This window comes from Pseudorca crassidens, chromosome 2 (genome assembly GCF_039906515.1).
Source record: "Pseudorca crassidens isolate mPseCra1 chromosome 2, mPseCra1.hap1, whole genome shotgun sequence".
Lineage (NCBI taxonomy): Eukaryota > Metazoa > Chordata > Mammalia > Artiodactyla > Delphinidae > Pseudorca > Pseudorca crassidens.
This window is the reverse complement of record NC_090297.1, coordinates 162,114,430-162,130,839: the sequence shown is the minus strand read 5'-3', so window position 1 is coordinate 162,130,839 and position 16,410 is coordinate 162,114,430. Positions and strand designations below refer to the sequence as shown.

At 44.8% G+C, this 16,410-nt stretch overlaps 2 long non-coding RNA genes across 2 annotated transcripts in view; one reads left to right on the top strand and one right to left on the bottom strand.

Moving 5' to 3' along the window:
* Positions 1-3,134: 3,134 nt before the first annotated feature.
* LOC137220051 (uncharacterized) overlaps positions 3,135-16,410 on the bottom strand; it is a 29,547-nt gene continuing 16,271 nt past the window's right edge. The window contains exons 4-6 of the long non-coding RNA XR_010941435.1: positions 16,067-16,238; positions 7,277-7,386; positions 3,135-3,361 (exon numbers count right to left, since the gene is read on the bottom strand). This is a non-coding gene — a long non-coding RNA (uncharacterized lncRNA). The remainder of the gene's footprint in view (positions 3,362-7,276; positions 7,387-16,066; positions 16,239-16,410) is intronic.
* Positions 5,853-15,087, top strand: LOC137220052 (uncharacterized). The gene is made up of 2 exons (XR_010941436.1): positions 5,853-12,482; positions 12,901-15,087. It is a non-coding gene; the product is annotated as an uncharacterized lncRNA (long non-coding RNA).

Here is a 16,410-nt window from a genome sequence, read left to right as displayed (position 1 = left end):
GCAGGCGTGGAAGCCGGGAGGCCAGCGTGCTTGGCCTGGGGGTGGCAGTTCAATCCGGACAGCTGTCACTGGCTTGTGACTGACTCGCAGGTGACACCCAAGGTGGCGGCATCACAGCCTCGAAAGCCAAAGGTAGGGAGAATTTTAAGACAATGAGAGCTAGGCCGTGATCGTAAAAGCTCCCTGGAGATTAAAGGGGAAGAAAAACTGGGAAAAACTCATTCAGTTTGGCAAGTAGGGCAACGTTTATCTTTGAAAGAGGAGTCTCAGGGTGGGGCTTCCAAAGAGGAGATCTGACAAGTGTTTTGACTCGTTAGGCTTAAAAGGCCTTTGTCAAAGGCCTGACCAGGGTGCTGAGGGTGGAGCCTCACTTAGAGGTAAAAGCAGAAGGTAGAGATGGACAGTGAGGGGAGGAGAGGTGAACGGTGCCCTGATTAGGTGTTAAGATTAATATGAAGACTGGGAAGGAACAAATGTGAGAAGGCGAAAGGGCAAGAACCACTGGTGAGAAAACAAAGATGCTTGAGGAGACTCTGCAGGCGGAAGCGTGGTCCCTGAGTCGCTGGGGGACTGGGGAACCCAGAACCCGAGTGGAGGAGAGGAAAAAAGAGGATGAGAAAAGGTAATTCAGGCATGCTGAGAAGGACAGAGAAGTGGTATGCAAACACCTCTGTCCCCCACCTTGTAACCAATCAATTAATCTTAGTATTTTTTCCATATTCCCTCCAGATTTGTCTGTACAAATACAACCTTACAGTTCTTCAGTGCTATTTGTATTGTGCCCCAGTTGTATTTACTCCCTTCCACTGTCCTGAAGTCAGCTTGTGTCCTTCCCATCCACGTTTACTTTAGTTGTGCACGTTGGCATGTTTTCTTAAACTTTATAGAAATGGTATCATACTGTACATACTTGACATTTAAAAAATGTTTAATATTACATTCTAAGACACCCATGTATGCAGATGAAGCTCTGGTCCTTTGTCTTAACTGTCGTTTAGTATTGCACTGCGTGATATTCCGCTGTTCATGTGTGATGTTATTGATGGACACTCCAGGTTTTTGCAGGGTTTCTGTATTAGAACTACTGCAATGAGCATCCTGCTTTGTTAATTTGGGTGAGTACCAGCAGTCCTCTCACTGACCGGATGTTCCCACTTGCTTCCCAAGCACTTGCATCCCTTGATCCTCCCATCAGCCATCTGAGAGTTCCCCCTTTTCCCCAGCTCTGCCAACACTTGGCATTATCAAATTTTTCACTTTTGCTAATTGGGTAGGTGTTATCTCCTGAGGTTTGAGTTTGCAATGAAGTTAAGCATCTTCTCACGTTTTGACTGTGTGGATTTCCCCCACCTTTTTTTTTTTTCCCTGCTGTGCTGCGCGGCTTGTGGGATCTTAGTTTCCCCAACCAGGGATGGAACCTGGGCCCTTGGCAGTGAGAGCTCGGAGTCCTAACCACTGGACTGCCAGAGAATTCCCCAGATTCCCTTGTTTTTGATCCTTTGCCCAGTTTTTATTTGGATGCAGACTTTTACTTACAGATAGTTACGCCTCGAGATATATATTCTGGAGCGATGCTAATCTTTGGTCAATTATATGCATTTCAAGTATCTTTCTTAGGCTGCGGCTCGTCTTACCTATCCTCCCTTTGGAGTCTTCTGTGATGCCAAAGTCATTTTTAAATGCTAGTGTTGTTAAATGTAGCAGTCTTTCACCTCTATGGCTTATGCCTTTGAGTGGTTAAGAGATCCTTCCCTACCCTCAAGTTTTTCTAAAAGCTTAAATTTTTATTTTCGTATTAAGATTTTTAATTCATCTGAAATTTATTTTTGTGTATTTTATTTAGCAGGGGCCCAATTTTGTTTTTCTGCGTCTGAACGGTTGTCCCAGCGCTATTTATTGAACAGTTTCTGCTTTCCCCATGAGCTTATAGAACTATCCAGATATTCACCGAGTTTCCATAAATGGCTTCTGGGCCATCTGTTCTGTTCCACTGGTACGTGCACTCTCCCATGCCAATACCTCACCAAGTGATTCTAAGCAGAGAAGTCCAGTGGTGAAAAGAAAAGATGGAGCTCTTTCTGGGACCTTCCATTCCTGGGATTCTAGAGGCAGAGGGTATGTAAACGTGATGACACCACATCTCCAAAAGTAGTACAAAACCACATTATACCAGTGTCGAGTTGCTGTAGGAATCAACATCTGTATTCATTGGATAAAAAGACAGTCCTAGGGCTTCCCTGGTGGCGCAGTGGTTGAGAGTCTGCCTGCCGATGCAGGGGACACGGGTTCGTGCCCCGGTCCGGGAAGATCCCACATGCCATGGAGCGGCTGGGCCCGTGAGCCATGGCCGCTGAGCCTGCGCGTCCGGAACCTGTGCTCCGCAACGGGAGAGGCCACAACAGTGAGAGGGCCGCGTACTGCAAAAAAAAAAAAAAAAAGACAGTCCTGGAATGAAACCTGGTGTAACCAGTTCAGCCCAAGTGCCAGCTTTCCTCTCCCTCTGTCTCCTTCCTCAGTGCCATGGGAAGGAGCATGCAGAGTGTACGGGGAAGCTTATCCACTCCCTCTGCACTGTGTTCCTCTTGTTCCCTTTTCTTCCTACATCACACGCTCTCTCAGCTTCTTGTTGCCCCCTGGAGCTCATGACTGCAGTCCCTTGTGCTGTGCCCCCTCTGTAAGGCCCTCAAGATGGGGCAAACCCCACTTTCATGAGTGTCCTATGGGCTCTGGAGTAAAACTGCCAACATTCAAATTTTGCCTCTGCCAGTTACTTACCGTGTGACCTGAGGGAAGTCTCTTAAACTTCCCGAGAACAGGATTAAGTTAAACTGTACATAGCAAAAATAGCAGTGATTTAAACAATATGGCTATTGTTCTCCCACAACCAGGCAGCTCAGAGAGGTCATGATAGCTTGTGGTCCCAGGGGTCAGTCTTCTATCTTCTTGTTTGATGTCCTCAGTATGTGGCTTTCACCTCATGGCCCAAATTGGCTGCTGGGCTCTAGCCATCCACACTCCATCTGACATGAAAGGAGGATAAGAAAAGGATGCACTTCCTCCTCTTAAAGTCGCCCACAGCACTCCTGCTTATATCCAGTTGGCCATTATTCACATGGCTACAAGGGAGACTGAGAAATATCTTTATTTCAAATGACCATATATCCATCTAGAGAAGATAAGGAAGTATGCGGTTATGGTGTGTCTTCTGATTCACCAACATAGACCTTGAAGTTACCAAAACAGTATGAGAAAACGAGGTCATGAGGGATAGTGTGGACCACAAGCTGGTGTCTTCGAAAAAGGTAGAAATCAGCCCTGGGAGATGACAGACGACAGCCAAGGATTAAGGTAGACAGTCATCCTGGAGTTAAAACAGGCAGGAGAGAGAGTGATGGAGGTGGATTAGCACAGTACCCAGGAGCTAGGAGACCCCTCCTGCTATCCACTGCGTTACAGAGTGCCTGGCAGCGGCTTACACTTGTGAAGGATGTGGTGCAAATCTACGGCCCCTGCTAGGGGGCATTTCCCTGCCTCACAACACAGCCTGCAGGCACTGCAAGCTGACCAGACTACCCGATGTAGAAATGCTCCGGGGGTCTGTGATTCGGTGATGTGGGATTATTTATGTGAGTTGAACGGGGAGGGGGGTCCTGGGGTCATCTGCTGAGAAGGAAGGGCCCTGTAAGTCACCACCTTTCTTCCAGCTGCTCGGGAAAGGTAGTGTGCAGGACATGGGATTTCCGGACAGCTTTGAATGATGCTAGGTAGGAAGGATCTGAGCAAGTGGCCAGAGGGCTTTGAGGAAGTTGGAGGAGCTTCCTGGGGACAGATAGGAGAGCCGTGGGTTGAGGAGGGTGAGTGTGGAGCACCTCTGGAAGGACCTCGAGGCAGTGCCTGTGGACTTTCTCTAGAGTATGGTGACAACAGCAACGCTTTACCCAGAGTTTGCGAAATGAGTTCATGTCTTAATGCCTTTAATCCTCATACACTAGGAGGTAGAATAATAATTCCTGGAGGAGAGTTTGGCATCTACTTAATGAGGGAAGAAAAAGAGTTAGTGGGAGGCCCATGGCCACACTCTGTGATGTTACTTCACCCCAGAACCCCCCAAACCTTTGATCACGTCAGCCCAACCCTGAAATAGTGTTATGTGCAGATGACTTACAGAAGCCAGGGATGTGAATTTTATCTTCTCTCCTCCATCCTGCTCAGTATTCCTTGTGTCCTTTCAGTATGAATAGTTGTGTCTTTGTTTAGATCTCAGAAATGTTCTCATGTTTCCTCTATTCTCTCTTTTAGGTTTTTGTTTGTTTGTTTGTTTTTCGGAGACTGCTGTTAGATCTTTCAAATTGTTCCTTATTGTCTCTAAACTATTCACTTGTGCTCTCTCTTTGTCTCTCCTCTGCCTATATTCTAATTTATCTTTCAGCCTTGCAACACTTTATTTTTTGGCAATTACATTTTAAAAAATTAAGTGACATATAATATTAGTTTCAAATGTACAACATAATGATTTGATATTTGTATTGTTAAAAAAACAAAATTTAACTGAGTACATGTAAAGATCTAATTGGCTTTACTCAATGACTTTTGAATCAGGCAGCATCCCATCTAGCGGATAGAAAGGAGGTCTGAACTGCGGTACAAAATGGAAGACTTCTGTAGGCAGAAGGAGACAGGACAAGGAAGTTACAAGCAGAGAGTGGATTGTTTCAGGGAAGGTCGCCTGCCTTTGGGGGATGGCAGGGGTCTAGCTGGCAGATGACCTCAGTAGTGCTGACCAGGAAATTTCAGGCAGACTGGTTAAGATTACAGTTCCGGACAGGCTGACTGCAATTAGGTTAGACATTAAGTCTCGGTTTGGTGACGTGGGCTTAGCACAAGCGACTCTATTTTGGGCCTATTGTCTCTTTTTTAAGAGTATATATTGTGAAATGATCACCACAATAAGCCTACTTAACATCCATCACCACACACAGTTAACAGAATTGTGTGTGTGTGTGAGATGAATGGCATCATATTTTAAAAAATTTCCCAGAAGTGTTCACCTCTACTTGTTCCTTTCTCACAGCTAACCTGTTAATGTTTTGACATAGATAATATCATCTCAGATCTCTCTGGAAAAATTAATCAGTTTTAAAAGTTTTCTACTCTCTGAATCCTCCCAGTTTTCTTGGGGGTTATCTTTTTCTTCATCTGCTCATCCTTTTCTTTTTTATACCTGTTCTAAAATGGCTGATGATCCCTGCTTGATGGCTCATATTTAGGGATGAAAGACTGGAATAGGATCGGGGAGTGACTTTCCTTTGCCGATGTAGGAGTCGGGGTGGGTTGGGGAATTGTTCAGTCAACACTCCTTGCCCCCCACTGGCCTCCTTGCCAGAAGCCTGATGATGCACCTTGACCCGCTGCCGCCTCCTCCCCTCCCCCTCCTCTCCTCCCCCTCCCCTCCCCTCCCCTCCCCCTCCTCTCCTCCCCCTCCCCTCCCCTCCCCCTCCCCCCCTCCCCTCCCCTCCCCCTCCCCTCCCCTCCCCTCCCCCTCCCCTCCCCTCCCCTCCCCCTCCCCTCCCCCTCCCCTCCCCTCCCCCTCCCCTCCCCTCCCCTCCCCCTCCCCTCCCCTCCCCCTCCCCTCCCCTCCCCCTCCCCTCCCCCTCCCCCTCCCCTCCCCCTCCCCTCCCCTCCCCCTCCCCCTCCCCTCCCCTCCCCTCCCCTCCCCTCCCCCTCCCCTCCCCCTCCCCTCCCCTCCCCTCCCCTCCCCTCCCCCTCCCCTCCCCTCCCCCTCCCCCTCCCCCTCCCCTCCCCTCCCCTCCCCTCCCCTCCCCCTCCCCTCCCCTCCCCCCCATACTGGAACATCCCCCACAGTGCACAGGAGCTGCCTGCTCTCAATCCTCCTCTCAGGCTGGCTGCTGAGGGAACCAGATTAAGACAAGACCTGCCCCAGCGTAACCAATGTCTCCCTCTATCTTCTCATTAGGCTAAGAAATTGTATCTTCCTAAAGCAAATGCACATGGGATTCTCCTACAGTCATAGTTTCCTGACAAAAGAAGACTGTAATACAATAAAATGTACGGCTGTTTGGGGCCTAGAGAGTCGATTTATAGTCAGCTACCCACAGCCATGACCAGCTGGCCAATTTACCTCTTTGGACCCCAGTTTCTTACATTTATAAAATGAAGGGTTTAAAATACATTAGTGATTCCCAAACTAGTGATTTGAAGAGTAGTAAAAGTGATCCAAATGGTATTTTAACAGTTTTTAAAAAGCTACGGCAAGGCCCCTCGAACTATTAGCTAATAACCACAGCGAGTCTGGCAGACCAGAGTTAAACATGGCGGGGGGTGTGTGACACAGGGCTCTTGGGTGGGAGGAAAGTGGGACCCTTGGCACGAGGGGAACTCTGCCTGCCCTTCAGCCCCTGGCCTGGGACTTGGTTAATTGTCCCAGGCTCATCCCTACTGGTCCTGGCCCTGTGCATTGAGGGTAGTTGGAGGGGCTGGTACAGGCAGAGTTGTCAGTTGTCACCACAGACAGAGACTTTTCTGGGCATGATCTGCCCTGGCTCAGGAGGAAATTGATTTATTCATACCAGAGAACTTGCTACCTTCTTGGTGTATTCCAGGCAGCATGGAGATATAGAAATGAAAAGATTCAGGGCTCATGGGGCTTGGAGTCTGGCCACTAAAAGAATTTTTAGTTTCTAGAAGCACAAATCAAACCCAAGAGGGCTGCAGTGGCAAAACAAACAGCAAAGCAGAGCTGGTCAGAGGCATGGGTGCCGGGGCCTCAGAGTGGTACCTGAGATCCCCGAGGGAAAGGTGGCCCTCCCTGATTCCAGATGGCCCTGGTGCAGAATGAGGGGGACTTATTTTACACCATGTTTCCAGATGTGAAAAAATACAGAAAACCACCAGGATGCTGTGGCTGCAAGTATCTGAAGGCCTTAGTAGAGGACTTTTTTTTTTTTTTTTTTTTGCGGTACGCGGGCCTCTCACCGCTGTGGCCTCTCCCGCTGCGGAGCACAGGCTCCGGACGCGCAGGCCCAGCAGCCATGGCTCAGGGGCCCAGCCGCTCCGCGGCATGTGGGATCTTCCCGGACCGGGGCACGAACCTGCGTCCCCTGCATCGGCAGGCGGACTCCCAACCACCGCGCCACCAGGGAAGCCCAGGACTTTTTTTTTTAATTGTTTAAATTAAATTAAATTGTTTAAGTTGGGGTAGGTCTTGCCTTAATTTAGGCTCCAGTGGACTTAAGCAGTCAGGAGTTTGTTATCTCACATGACAAGAAGTAGAATATGGTGGTTCTGGGTTTGGTTTATTCAGCAGTTCAACGAAATCATCATTGATTATTGTTTCATTCTTTCCATTTTCTTCTCTGGCATTCTCACCTGTGCAGAGCCAGATGCAGAGAGAGAGAAGAGGGGAGGGGGAGAGAGAATGAATATTCCTGTGTCATTTTTTAAGGTCAATGCAAATCATTCTTAGAAGCCCCCTGGGCAGATTTCCCCCTAAATCTCATTGGCCAGAATTGTGTCACATCCCGACACCTAAACCAATCACTGGTTTAGTGTGGGATTGCCATGGCCAGCCTAGACCAATCAGAACTTAACCCTGAGTCTCACGGGGGAGGGGTGGATATCTGAATAAAATTGGAGTTCTGTTAGTTAAGGAAGAAATGGCAGAGGAGCAGGGAAGGTTCTAGATAGACAACTAACAGTGTTTGCCACAATAACTTTCTTACTTTTTCTGTAACTTAAGTCCCATTGTGCCTATTGTTAGAAAATAAAACTGATAAACTCAGTTTTATGAATTGTCATCTTCTCCCTTCTTCTTGGAGTAGCGCCTAAGTGTGAAGGGCTGGGGGAACCACTAGTCCTTGATTGGCACCTATATGCTTTGATTTCTTTTTATTTTTAACTGTGGTAAAAAAACATAACATAAAATTTACCATCTTAATCATTTTCAAGTGCAGGGTTCAGTAGTGTCAAGCATATTCACATTGTTGTGGATTAAATCTCCAGAAGGTTTTCATCTTGCAACCCTGAAACTCTGTACCCATGGAACGACTCCTCATTTTTCTCTCCCCGCCAGCCCCTGGCAACCATCGCTCTACTTTCTCTATGATTTTGATTGCTCTAGATAACTTATCTAAGTGGAATTCATACAGTATTTCTCTTTTTGTGGCTGGCTTATTTCTCTTAGCATAAAGTCCTTCAAGTTCATCCATGTTGTAGCATGTGGCAGATTTCATTCCTTTTTCTGTTAAATAATATTCCATTGTATGTACATTCCATATTTTCTTTATCTATTCAGCTGTCAATGAGCATTTGGATTGCTTCTACCTCTTGGCCATTGTGGGTAATGCTGCAGTGCACATAGCTGTGCAAATATCTCTTTGAGATCTTGCTTTCAGTTCTTTCGGATATATACCCAGAAGTGGGACTGCTGGACCATATGGTAATTCTATTTAATTTTTTGAGGAAACAGCATACTACTTTCAATAGTGGCTACACTATTTTACATTCACACCAACATTGCACAAGAGTTTCAGTTTCTCCACGTCCTCACCAATGCTTGTTATTTTCTGTTTTGTTTTGTTTTGTGTTGATAGCAGCCATCCTAATGGATGTGAGGTGGTATCTATTTGTGGTTTCGATTTGCATTTCCCTAATGCTTAACAGTGTTGAACATCTTTTCATGTGCTTGTAAGCCATTTGTATATTTTCTTTGGAGAAGTGTCTATTTTATTTCTTTCCCCATTTTTCAATCAGATTATTTGGTTTTTTGTTGTTGAGTTGTAGGTGCTCTTTTCATATTCTGGTTATTAAACCACTTATCAGATATATGATTTACATATATTTTCTCCCATTCTCTAGGTTGCCTTCACACTTTGTTGATTGTTTCCTTTGATGCACAGAAGTTTTTAAGTGTGATGAAGTCCCATTTGTCTCTTTTTGCTTTTGATGCCTGTACATTTGGGTCATATCCAAGAAATCATTGTCAAATCCAATGGCATGAAGCTTTTCTCCTATGTTTTCTTCTAGGGGTTTTATAGTTTGGGGGTCTTATGTAATCCATTTTGAGTTAATTTTTGTGTATGATATAAGATTAGGGTTCAACCTCATTCTTTTTCATATGGATGTCCAGCTTTCCCGACACCATTTGTTGAAGAGACCATCCTTTTCCCATTGAGTGGTCTTGGCACCCTTCTCATAGATCATTTGACCACATACACAAGGGTTTATTTCTGAGTTCTCTATTCTGTTCATTTATCTGTCTTTATGCCATACAACACTGTTTTGATTACTGTAGGTTTTTAGTAAGGTTTGAAATCAGGAAGTACGAGGTCTCCAACTTTGTCCTTTTTCAAGATTATTGTAGCAATTTGGGGTCCTTTGAAATACAATATGAACTTCAGGATGTTTTTTCCTATTTCTGCAAAAAATGTCATTGGGGTTTTGGTAGGGATTGCATTGAATCTGTAAATCATTTTGGGTAGTATTGACATCTTAACAATATTAAGTCTTCCAGTCCATGAACATGGTTGTCTTTCCTTTTATCTGTGTGTCTTCTTTAATTTCTTTCAGCAATGTTTTGTAGTTTTGCCTCCTGGATTAAGTTTGTTCCTAAATATTTTATTCTTTTTGATGCTGTTATGAATTGGATTGTTTTCTTAATTTCCTTTTTTGGATTGTTCATGGTTAGTTTACTTTGGTTTTGACTGAGATGATCTCTGGCCTTAGGATGCATACCACACTCCCTTGTCCCAACTAGGAAACCCTCTCAGTTTCTCCCTCCCTGCCCCTCTGCTGGCTTCCGTGCCCTTCTCCAGGCACAGGAAGGGTGCTGCTCTCTGGAACCACAGAAAACCCAGAGGAATCTTGGTTCCTTCTGCCTGTACCTCCGTGTGGCCATCTCTTCCCTTGAGTGTCCATATGCCAGGTAGGACAAGGACCTCTGAGCACCTGTGGTCCCCAGGGTCCTGGGCAGGAGGGGCAGGTCCCCTCTGTTATCTGGGGTTCAGCCACCTCCTTTAGAGAGAAGCCTAATGAGGGAGAAGAGGGGGGCAAAGGGGCCTGGGCTCTTCCCACAGACTCTGCCGGAACCTCTTTCTGTTCATCTCCTCTTGCACACCCTTCTCTCCCTCAGCCTGGAGAGAATTTAAAAATCTTGTCTCTGATGGAGAAACACTGACTCTCCCAATTTTTCTGTCTCACATCAGTCCAGCTGTTTTAAATGTAAAAGAAAAAAAAATTAGAAGGCTTTCCTATTTATTTCTGTGGAAGTTTCCTCTTGGAGTAAAAGTCACCTAGGGTGCTTCCCTTCCCGGCTTCCCTGTCCTTGGGCTCTTGAGCTGATAGAGGAGGACCCTGAGTCAGGACTAGTCTCAGAATGTGGTTCCAGGGCCCCCTAGAGTCAAGACTGTTTCACAATAATACTAAGATATTCTTTGCCTATTTCATTCTCCTTCTCTCACAAATGTGTGCTAGAGTTTTCTAGAAGTTTCTTGACACTGTACTGCAAGGGACTGAATGCAAAAGAAATGAGAGTCCAGCTGTCTTCTGTTGAACTACTGTATTCTATTAAAGAGAATTGTAAAAATGTAAATAAATGCCACTCGTTTTATTAAAGTTTCCTTTTGTTTTGCAAAATACACCTCTTTTGATAACTATGTTATTTATGTTAACATGAAATGTTTATTGTTACTTCTAAAAGAACTGACACATCAACATTTTTAAAATATTCTCAGTTGTAATTTCTAGGAGAGAATCAGTCACATAACAAAAGGTCTTTGGGGTCCTCAATAATTTTTATGAGTGTAAAGGGGTACTGGGACCAAAAAGTTGGAGGACCACTGCTTCCCCTCACCCCCCCACACAAGGCTGCTACTTTCACCTGGTGGCTATCAGTTCAACTGTCCTTCCCAGCCTCTCAAGGATTTGAATTTCCTCTTCTGCTAGCTCTGAGCCAGGATGGCCACATGAGGGCAGCAGATTCTGCCAGAAGCCACCGTGAGGCCCTCAAGCCCCGGTGTTCAGGGTTCAGCCTACAGCACTGAGTTCCTGTCGTTCCAGTGGTGCTGGGGAAGCAAAGGTGATAAACCCAAGTCCTTGCCTGTAGAAGGTGCAGCACCCCTGTGCGCCCTCCCAGTGAGCCGAGGAGCCAGGAGAGGACTAGGTTTGATCCAGGCCCAGGCCAGACACTGACCACATGGGAGAGGCTGACATGTTTGGGAATGAACATTACCTCGATGTCTAGCGGAGCCGAGAAGCCCATTTTCCAGGTTCTCAGCCTTAATCTGGACGTGCTCCTTCTCTTCAGTACTGCCCGCAAGGAAGGAGGATCCTGCCCTCCTTACTGTTAAGTAGCGTGTAGTTAACACAATAAAGGGGTAAGTAAGGCGAGAGAGGGAGCAAAGGAGTTCTTCTCTCCTTTTATCGCATCTTGGATGAAGGTAGAGGTAAAGGGCATATGTGAAGGGCCTCATTTTTCAACAGCCATGGAAACCTCTAACAAAGGAAAAAGAGAGCCTGTGGTCATTTAATACAGACAATCCTCTCATTTTCTGTTAGCTAATGACCTCTTCCCAATAACCTTAAAGCAACCTGGCATGAATAGCTAGCTTGAACATTGGTCATTAGAAAAGGCGTAAGATCTAAATTTGTAAGACAAGCCCTCAAGTCCCAAGTCTCCTGGCTTCTGGACTGTGTTTTCTCCCTTTTACTATTATGCCAACCCCACATTGTTTTTTTTTTCCCTAAATAGTCATCATCATATTTAGTCAACCCACTGATACACAAAAAATCAGCAGTTTCTGCTGAAGCATGGCCTAGCAGTTAAGAGCAGGGTTTTGGAGAGCAGGCAAAGTTGTATTCCTGGTTCCTTGGGGAAGTAGCTTAACCTCTGAGCCTCAATTTTCTCAACTGTAAAAAAAGGGTGATGAAATGTCATAGGGTTACTGTGAGAATCATGTGACAGGTATCTAAAGTGCTCAAATCAGTGGGTGGCTCATAGTAAGTGCTCAATAAACAGTAGCTGTAAACTTCACTGCATTTGAAATTCACAACTTTTTCAGTTGTCAGGGTCAGAAAGAATCTCAAAAATCATCTAATTCAGTATTTCCTAAAATGTGTTCAAAACACTCTCTTCCTTCAAATGTTCTAAGCAAAAGGGTTCTGTGGCCAAGTATGATGGGGATTTAAAACTCAGGGTAGTGTATTAAAGGCTCAGAGAAGTCACAGAGTATAAAGAAACCTGTTGAATGTCGACAGCATTTTCCAGCCTTTGTCAACTGATTTGACCACAGAATCCTTTTCATACATCACCTCTTAAGTTCCAGGTTGCTAGTATTGGCACAGCACATCCTAACCATCTACCAATGCAGAAATCTGTCCTATGATTCCAATCAGTAATCGAGCGGACTCTGTTGGAACATCCAGAGACAAGGAGCTTGATCACCCCGAACAATCATAATGGCCAATAGGTAACGCTGATGGAGGGTTTGCCATGTGCCAGGCACTATGATGAGCACTAGACATGCATTAGCTTATTTAATTCTTTAAAAAAATATATATATATATATATATTTATGGCTGTGTTGGGTCTTTGCTGCTTCGCGCGGGCTTTTTCTCTAGTTGCAGCGAGCGGGGGCTACTCTTCTTTGGGGTGTGTGGGCTTCTCACTGCAGGGGCTCTAGGCGCGTGGGCTTCAGTAGTTGCAGCACGTGGGCTCAGTAGTTGTGGCGCACGGGCTTAGTTGCTCTGCAGCATGTGGGATCTTCCCGGACCAGGGCTCGAACCCGTGTCCCCTGCATTGGCAGGCGGATTCTTAACCACTGTGCCACCAGGGAAGTCCCTATTTAATTCTTATAGTAACACTAAGAGTTATTATCTCTTTTACAGGTGAAGAAACTGAGGCTTAGAAGAGCTAAGTAACTTGCCCAAGGTCACATGGCTAGAAAGTTCCAGAATGCAACTCAGGTTGGCCTCTTACTCAGCCTTCCTCACCCCGGTACTACTTCCTACAGCCGCTCAATCATCTCTGACTGTTGGAAGGCCCTTCCTTGTGTTGAGCTGAGATCCAGTTCCCATCACTCCCCTTTCTCCCAGGTGTACACACAGCAGTTTCTGTTCTAAATATCTTCTGTAGTCATTGTTTCTAGAACTTTATCCACTTTGCTCCTTTTTCTCTCGACTTGCTCAAGTACTCCAGCATCCCTTTTGGACTGAAATACCCAAAACTGAATACAATTCTGTCTACTCTACTATAATATGATGGTTGCATTTTGGGGAAATCACACATTATCAAAAAACAACTTTTTAAAGAGGAGTTCTAAACTAACATAAGAACTGTTTTCTTTAAATCAGGGTCAGGGAATAGAAAGTTTTAGACGTACAATAACAGAATTAATTTTCTTGCAAACAATTTGATAAGAAAGCTGTTTTCATAGTTCTGGTAGGATTGCTATAAATCCTTAAATATCACTTGATCACTTTTCCCTCCCATACTCCGTGCTAATTCCCAGTTGAGATCTGCTCATAACCAACAGCAGTCTCCAGTGATGCAAAATATTTTTTTCTATTTCATCAGTTTCATTCTGGCCAATTCTAGTTCTGAAACACCACTGAAGGAAAAACACTTGCATTCTCAGTGTAGTTTGACCAACGTAGCTTGGAACTATCACTTTCTTGTTCTGAACCTTATACCTCATTAGCTCAACTCAAGAGCTCATTATTTTGGTTTGCTGCAATACCCCACAGATACCTATGGAGCTTTCCTTCAACAAAAATGAACCCCCCTCCATTCTGCTATACATCTGCAGTCATATTTTGGAGTCCCCATGGAGGATGTGATGCTTAGAACTGTTCAAGTTCATCTGTCTAGACCTGGCTCGTTGTGCCAGCCCATGGTGATCACCTGGGAAGCTGACTCTCCTTCATCCTGTGTCCTCTGTGAAACCGATAATCATTACCCGTAGATCAGCACTTTCCAACAGAATGTTCTATAGTGATGGAAATGCTGTATATCTAAGCTGTGCAATACAATGGTCACTAGCCACATGTGCCTATTGAACACTTAAAATAAGGCTAGTGCAACTGACAAACTGAATTTTAAATTGTATTTAATTTTAATTAATTTTAAACCAATTATTCACACACAGCTAGTGGATAGCATATTGGATAGGGCAGATGTTCACCTGAGTCAAGGGTAAAAATATTGAACAGGAAACCTAATTCTGGATGGGGTATGGTCATTCTGTGGTTATCAACCACTTCATACTGAGTCACAGTCTTATCTATCAGTGAAGTGAGTAGTGTTGAAGGACATTGTCAAATGCCTTGTGAAATCATGATGTCCCTTTTTTTTTTTTTTTGCTTTGTTGTGTCTTCATTGCTGCACGTGGGCTTTCTCTAGTTGTGGCACACAGGCTTCTCACTGTGGTGGCTTCTCTTGCTGCGGAGCATGGGCTCTAGGTGCGTGGGCTTCAGTAGTTGCAGCAGGCGGGCTCAGTAGTTGTGGCTCACAGGCTTAGTTGCTCTGTGGCATGTGAGATCTTCCCGGACCAGGGATCGAACCTGTGTCCCCTGCATTGGCAGGCAGATTTCTTAACCACTGTGCCACCAGGAAGTCCCATGATGTCCTATTTATATGTGTGGTTGACCTGCTCTGCCAGCTTGGTGATTTTTTTTTTTTCAGAAAATAGATTTTTCCCCATCTTTGTAGAAGTAATACATGCCCACTGTGACAAAATATAGGAAAGTATGTAGAGGAATTAACAGTGACTAATAATTCTACTATCTGAGATAACTACTGTTAACATTTTAGCATATTCCCTTCATCACATTTCTGTGCTGGTATTTTTCACATCACTGAGAGCATATATTCTCTGGTATTTGCATCCTGATTTTTTCATTGACAGTATTTCATATGTATTTTCTCATATCATTAAACATTCTTCGAAAACAGTCTTAAAGGCTGTATAATAGTTCATTGTATGAATGATTAATAATTTACATAACCATTCCCCTATTGCTGTACTTTTAGATTGTATCTAATTTTTTGCTATTATAAATAAAATGGTGACAACATCTTTTTGTGCAAAATAACTTTGTCCATAATTTGCATTGATTCCATAACACAAACTTCCTGAAGTAGTATTATTAAGTCTAAGGATATGAACATTGTTAAATATAATTCTTTCAAAAGAGAAAGGGAGGTTAGCGTGGACCCCATGCTGACTATTAGTGGTCAATGCTTTCCTTCTCAGAGTTCGAGACCGTCCATCTGATTATCCCTTTGAGCTGCTCATCCCATATTAATGTCCAGTTCACCCTTGTATACTTCTTAGATTCCAATTTCTTAGTCTTTATGAAAATCAGGATGACAGTGCCTGCCTCTTCAGCCTTCTAGTAGCAGTTCTGTTTTTTACAGTTCCCCAAAGATAAGTTAGCTTGTCTGCGAGCCCCCTCAGTACCCTTGGGTATAATTCATCCAGGTCAGAAGACCTGAGCTCTTCTGGGGCATCAAGGTGCTGTCCTTCTACCTCCTTCCATACTTGGACCTTCAAATCTTCTTACCGATATTGTTCCTCAACTTTCCACACTTAATAAGGAAAAGTGAAAGAGTATGTGGCAGAGACTGTTAGCTGCTGGACAAAATCGTACTCTTCCCTCCCTTCTGAGCACACACCTAGACTCCGTTCCCAGATTCCCCTGCAGGTGGGTGTGGCCATGTGATTGAGTTCCAGGAGGGAATGTGAACAGAAGTATGTGTGCCACTGCCAGGCCGGGCCCACTAGTCTCCCACACCGAATGGAGAAGACTCCCAGGGCAGCCTTGGAAGTCATGTGATGAAGATGCCAGAGCTCTTGTCAGCCAGTGTGGGAAGGAACACCCTGCTGACCCATTCACCTACCTACGGGTGTATCTGACTGTGGAAACTGTTTTTCTCTTTTCCTCCTGTGGGATCATTTGTAATTTACAACTTCACTTGGTCCTGCTTGAGCTGTCTTTCCTTTATTCTTGGATCACAAGCCCAATCACATCTAACTTTTCTCCAAATACTTACGGAGTCTTCTTCCTGAGTGTTGGCACACGCTGGACCGTCTAGCAGGCCCTTCCCAGCTGTCCCAGACTCCTGGGTGACAGTGAGCTTTCTCTCACTTTCACCTGACGAGCAAATTTCCCTGGTTGTGCAGAATTAGATCCAAAATGCTGCTCCTCTCTATTTTCTCTGCTTTCTAAGAAATGGAATTGTCATTTCGGCAGAAGAATTTAGCAGAAGCCGTATCGCAATTTTAATAGAGTGAGAAAAAAACATGTACAGCCACAATTGCCTGGTACAGAGGGGAGGTTGATCTTGCTGTCTGGAAGGGCCTACTTTACACCTTGATGAGTTTGAATGGCTGAGTT